Consider the following 7,260-nt stretch of genomic DNA (forward strand, 5'->3'; position numbering starts at 1 on the left):
TCTGATTTATATTGATTAGAATGAAAATGGACGTAAGAGGGATGGAGGAGCACTGAAAATGTCAGTAATTTACACCTTAATCAGTGTGAAATCGGTTTGCAATTTTCAAACTAGATCAATGTATGCAGAGCGTTTTTTTTTTCTGTTTCTTTTAATGTCTTGGTGTGTTTAATGCTACTCACATGACATTAACAAGTGGATGGGCACAGGTTTACAGCTGTCTGTCTCTCCATCGTGTTGACGTGTGGCTCCCTGTGTTTGCACGGTGACCTGGTACAGCATATACGTGTGGCACACCTGAAGGCCAGGGGCAGACTGGCTAATCTCTGCAGGCAACTGTGATGTGCTGCCATATCTCACAATCACCTGGAGAGATTCTGTGGTCTGCCTGCGCTGTGCATTCCTGCGATCGCTGGGCAGCCTGCCCACCCTCCACAGGCCCGACGGCGAGGCTTGGGGATGGGTACTGTGGGTTCCTCAGTCTGTGTCTCCGGGCGCGGCTCATTTTCCTTCCTATCAGTCTGTCTCCATCAAGAAGGGGGTTAAAGCCCTCCTAGCAGAATGAGTGGGTATGTAACTTGGAAAAAAAATACAAATACAGAAATATAGATAATAGGTTATAAGGAGAAATAAACTGGCTATATTGTTTTTAACATTTGTGGTTACTTATTTTTCCCGTCTACTTAAACCCATATTTTAACAATTCAAGAACAATCTGTCATTTTTTCAACTCAAAATAACTAACTTTTTATTTACAGACTCATGTTTTTAACTAGAACACAGGCAGAATTATTAACATTCACATTTAAAAAATCTTTCATAATGGACTTCTTGAGAGAACTGTTGTTCCTGAGCTTGGGTTCATTATTAACCAGCGTTTTCAAATGTTTGGTTAAAGATATATCTGTATCTGGTCATAATGAAGTTACAAATTCCACAAATGTCTTGTAATAGCCATTGTACAAATTCACACCCAGCTCTATAAAATATATACCAAAAGTACTTTTCCATCCTTACATATGGAATTGGAAGTCTAATTAAGGATAACAACAGAAATCAATGGATGGGAGTGAAAAAAAAAAACCAAAACAGGGGCAGATGGAAATCAATTGAAAACGCTGCTTCGGTTTTAATTTCTGTCAGTCACTTCAGTGGCTTGGAATAAAAGTCAGTGGTTATTATTCTTTACTTATAGGGGAGAATTACAGGAGGCTGCCAGTTTTTTTTTTTTTTTTTTTTTCTATTTCTTTCTGTTTCTGAATTGACCTTTTAATAAGTCTTGCTTGTTAGGCGCAGAGGAGCTTGATTCGCAGCGGTTGAACAAGCTATGACATATTGATGCAATATGTTTTTATTGACTGTCAAGCATGCCAGGTGCAGGGACTGACGATGCATGTGTGTGTGTGGACATGTGCCACACATCCTCCAGGAGCCTGAGACCCACATGCATGCTCTTGTTGGCCTATACCTCCTTGGCTGTGATCTGGCATAATCTCAGCTGGCAACTGTGAGCAGTAAATGGCTCCTCTCACAGTGGCCACTGGGATTATGCTAAACGCAGCAATTTCCCCACGCTGTGAGATCGATCGCCCCATGTCCACCACTGGGAGCCTGAAAAAAAAAAAAAAAAAAAAAAAAAAAAAAAACCTGGGGGGATCTGAAAAGAGATGTCACTGCGATTACAGGAGCGTGTCTTAACTGCCCCACTCAGAAGTTCCTTATGTTGCTGCTTATCTTTTTCTTTCCTTCTTTTCTTCCTTCCTTCCTGTGAGTATAATTTTGTATCATAGTGATTTCTTTACTCAGGTAATCTCTGTCTTCCGTCTCCAGGCGTGGGGTTTTGTTTGATCACAGCACTGAACAGATGGTGCCATTTTGCGCACTTAAGTGCCCGTGTTGGCGCTGAGGGGATGCGGAGCTTTCTGATGTCGCAGATACTGCATCAGGAACTGATTGGATAATGTACAGGGGCCATCAGTTCTTGATGCATTGCCTTCAGCATCGAAAGAAGCGACACGGCGTGTGAGAGTAGTCAACAAGGCGGACTGTGTCCATTCCCTATCATGTCTAAAAATAAAAACCGATAATGAAAAAATACTTAGCAGTTATCTTTTTTTAATGCACCCAAAAGTTCAACGTCAAAATGTAGCAGACATCAATTTAGACCCATTCCTCTTCGAACCTTCTGATCTTGGTCACAATCAAAGCAAGGTCTGCTATATTGATCATTATGATGGTGTCAGAAGGTAAGGAAACATAAACACTATAGTTGGTTAAATGTGGAAATGTTTATCCTGACTCAAAGTACTGATTTAAATACAACTGAAATACTATAGTATATTTCCAACTATGTAAATATATTTATGTACCAAAATTATAATTTACAATGCTTCATTATTTACAGTTCTTCCACAAAGATTCTTATAACTAAACACATTATGGTTTCAAAATAAATTTGGTTTTGATACAGCTGCACATGCTAGAAGACGCCTAAAAACATTCCTTGGCGAGTATTAATAATAAGTCATTGAAATATTAGGCAGATTTGAAGGCTCCTGGAAGACACTGAAAAGTCTTTCTTTTTCTTTCTTACTCTCTACCTCTATAACAGTGGTAGGTTTCACAGATCAAGCTATGAATGTTTGATCATTCCAAACACGGAAAGCATGCTTTTGTTCTTTTTTTTTTCTTCCAAGCCAAAACAATGATTTATTTCAACGACTCATTATTAATCTTAGCAAAAATTCACCAAGGAATGTTTTTAGGCATCTTCTAGCCTATGTGCTGCTTTCACACAAGAGCTATACAGCTCCACAGGCACATCCTATGCTAGGCTTTATCATTTTAATATCCCAATAAATCACTTGTTGTTGTCTTGTTCTAGCGCAAGAACAAATGACAGTTAAACGCACTTTTTGGCACAGTGAGATGTGGACAATAGGGCAAATTGTCAGTATAATCAAATTTTCTTCTAAATGCTTGACATGTTGAATGCTACTCACTGTGACATGTAACTCACATCAGGAAAATGTAAGGTGCTTAATTGAAAAGGGGCTACCTCTAAAATAGGGCACAGCAGAGTCACACAAAGAAGCCAGCCTGGATCTTGGTTTGAATACCTAAAAGGCTCCTCCACCTATTAGTATAGATCTTCATGCACAGGGAACATGAGAGAGAGAGAGAGACAGAGAGAGAGGGAGCCACCTTCTGGTTGGCCCATGCCACCTCTCTGGACAAACTGCAGTACCTTGTTTACCCTAACAATCCCACAGTGCAGCTGGAGCAAGGCCCAGCCCGGTGCAACTGAGATCACACGCATGCAGCTGCTACGACAGAAGACGGCAGTGACGAAAACAGAATTAATCTCATCACCCCTGCATGTGGCTTGTGTCAGTGGGCTGACCAAGCGCATTAGGTTCTTCTTTTGGATACAGTGGGTTCAAACAGAGATGGTGGCCGAATTAGATGAGAAGGGGCAATGCAATTGCCATATATTGATTTTCATATCTACAAATCTAATGCCATAGATTGTGAATCAGTTAGGTTTGGAGTTTTCATTGGCTGCGCGTGGGTCAAAGTTGTGATCTAAAGCTTGGTGTATATTCAATAAAACACTTTAAAAATAAAAGTTTTGAGGACTACAGGATAAACTGGTCTTTATTTTATCTGAAACCTACTAATTAGATGTACTACACAGTCTGAGTAATTACACAATTACACAACTCCATGAACCCTTACAACTTAATAATGATTGAAAGATCTCTGTGTGAACTGCAACAGAAATATTGGATCACAGACTTCATCTGTCTAACTATAGCTTTATTTATGATAAACATGCAAAGGTTAAACTGACATAATTGACTTAATCTGCTTAAAAGTATATTGTGGGATGTGGTTAAATATAACTACAATATTTTCTAATTAAAATCATCCTCTCTGCCTATTGAAAATAGATGAGGACCAAGCAAAGCTGCCATACAAACATGGCATGTATGCTCACCATGGCTGGGGAAGTGGAGAAGGGCTGCAAAAAGGATTCGGAAAAATATGGGAGATCCAAAAAGTAAAAGAGATAGTGATGATTTGAGAGTACCCCATTTGTAAGAGTAAAATACATTAACTTCAAAATGACCTTTGAACTGAAGCTTAGAGTAAACATACCCTGACTCTGAATGGACACACACAAAACCTTCAGAAGGAAGCCAATTTCAGTGGATATACTGTATCCACAACATTTAATTTTTTTTTCTTTGTTGGCAGAAGTTAAATCAAACGATCCTAGTTTGGTTTACAACCCCACGGAGATCCCTCACAGAAAACACGGAATAAAACAATTAGCAACGAGAGCCTTATGAAATGGTTACATAAGGTGTACATCGACATCTGTTTTTTTTCTATAATTTTTGGCTATCATCTGAACAGTGAGAGCATATACTGGTATAAATCACAGAAACACTGCAGTGCGCCAAGTGATGTACTTTTATTTTGACACTGCTGAGGAACGGCTTTTTAACAGCTCCTCTGAAGCAGCATATGCAAATAAAAGCAGAGGTAGTTGCTCACGAAACAAAGAGATGTTTCTTTGTGGATTGCACAGGTGACACTGTAGCAACAGTATCAGATGTTCTAGCTCATTATAATGATAGTTTCCTAAAATGACAGTCACACATTGCCCTGAAAGTGTATAAACACTACATTTCAAACTGTCCATTTTGGGGCCTGTACAATTGTGCAACTGACTTTTTATGTAATGTATCTTTATTATATAGCTGATGCTGGCTCTAATTCAATGACCTTTTTACAAACAAACAGTGTATAAGTCATTTTAAAAGCTTTCTGCCTCTTCCAGGGATTGTATTCTAGGGATCTTTGACACATTGTTATCAAATAACAAAAAATATTCACCTCCCCTTAGAGGGGTATCAGTTTGCAGGGAATTGTATATGACGCTTTTTAAACTATTTGCCCAGGCAACGAACGTGACAGAATCTCTGGTGATTTCAGCACATCTGTCAGCAGTGGGATTATCAATGCAGAAACTCAGCACGGGGGCAAGAGGAATACTTTGAGAAATGAGGAGATGAAAATATGTTAAAAGCTTTCATCACCAAGGGCTATGTTTCCCTTTACACATATGGAGACATATGGATAAGTGAGAATGTTTTTTGGTTTTACAAGCAATCTCTAATTAATCCAAACCGACAGTACTGTAAAAAAAGGAGCTTCTAAAGGATAAGAAAATACAATGTGTAGTGCGGCCCCTTTCTTAAAAATCTAGAGGAATCTCTGTGATGTTCTTTGATTCTTTTGGGATTTCTTTTTCCCACCAAAAGGGAATAACTCTCTTTTCTGTTTTGCTTTTCTGTATGTTTTGAGTAATTGTGTTTCCCTTTTCCTTACCTTGTAGTTTTTTTTATTTTCTTTTGGACAGGGCCTCCAATTTGAGGCCTTCTGTGTGAGAGATTGCAAAGCACAATTATAAGAGTTTGTGGCTATTTTCTCGGTGTCAACACAGTTAGAACCCAATATTTTTACACGCCATAAACTATACTGTGACAGGAGCTCTGACTCACAGAGATAAACCGACTAATAAATTTAACCTGGGAGTTTTCTTAATAGACATGAATGATTTAATCACCATGAGAACAGAAAATCGTTTTCAGTGAACCTTACTTCTATGCTAGTGCATGGCACAAGGAATTGAATATGCCATTTTCAAACTTGTGCCAACACTACCTACATTAGTGTCATTACTTTATTTAAATATATTTGTATTTTGGTTACTCTGCATGTACTATAAGCATAACAACAACTGTAAGTAGCTGCAACAGCTACAGTCTCTCATTTTTAGAATTCATGTATGTGTGTGTGTGTATATATATATGTATATATATATATATATATAGCCTACATATTTATTAAATCTCTTCTGTACAGTTGAACCACTAGAAACACTGTTTCCATTAATAAATGGCAAGGGGGTTAAAAGGTGAGCAGAGACGGTGCCAGTTCCACCCCCTCACACACACAACAGAGATTTGCTGTTCGAGCTGTTGGCATACACATGCTTTTAACTCTGGGAAAGTTGGCCTGCATTGCCGAGCTCGGCAGATGTTCATAAAACACAACTATCTAGTAAACACCATGAAATGTATTAGCGGCTAATATGCCTCATGCTGACAGAGGTCTTAAATGTGTGTGTTTGTTGGGGGAAGCACATGCTTTTCCCTGGGAATTATACAACCAATTGTGTATCGGTCCATTTTGGGCAAGGGTTCTTAATTATATCTTGCAGTTGCCATTTTCATCACCATAACTGTGACTGTTTATCAGACAGATTGCACAGTGGGTATATTGATATGAGCAAATGGCATACTGGCACAGGTCATACTGGCAGTCTTAAAAATATGCAAAAGCATTGAGTGCCAACATGCATTCCTTTGTTACTACTGAAAAACTGTCACCAAAACATCATTTGGAAATGCCGGTATTAACATAATGTTTGTATAGTAAATGGTGAATGCAAATGTATTGAGTTCGTACAGGTACCTCACATGTAGAAGATATGCATATTTGGATATTTACATATGGTGCCCTATAGCATGGCAAGGCCTCATATAATCTGAAAGATCATTATGTTGTAATTTCCATTTCAATCCAAATAAATTGTTTATTTGTACACTACAAAGCCAATGTTTCAAGACACTTTACAGATTATTTGGGATTACAGGTAATATGAAGAAGGATTTAGGTCTTATTGCACATTTTCTTCTCTTGATAATATGTTAGTGTGCTTCACAGGTCGTAAGATGTTGAACAGGTGGTAATAATTATGTATTTATTATTATTTAGAGAAATGACAAAGAGCTGAGAGTTCTGCAGGACAGTGAGATTTGTCTCTCCCATTCTGTGCATTTATTGCTTTAATAGCATTTTAAATAGCCTAATATTTCATTATAGTTATATGCTGTAGGCCTATTTACTAATTCAGTTTTTGATTAGTATTAAACAACACGTGCTTCTACATTATAATTCTATTAATTAATCTGTAGGCCTATACAATACTGCTTATTCTTAGTCAAGGTAACATTTTAGTGCTTTTAATTTTGGGGTCATATAGCGCAGTCCGTCAAAAACATGTTTTGTCATGCATACAGCATACACTGTATAATATATTGTACTTCTCACAAAAATAAAACATTTAATTGATTATTGTGTGTATCGAAAAAAAATGCTTCTACTAGTACTAGCCTACACTGA

This window comes from Amia ocellicauda, chromosome 23, assembly GCF_036373705.1.
Source record: "Amia ocellicauda isolate fAmiCal2 chromosome 23, fAmiCal2.hap1, whole genome shotgun sequence".
Lineage (NCBI taxonomy): Eukaryota > Metazoa > Chordata > Actinopteri > Amiiformes > Amiidae > Amia > Amia ocellicauda.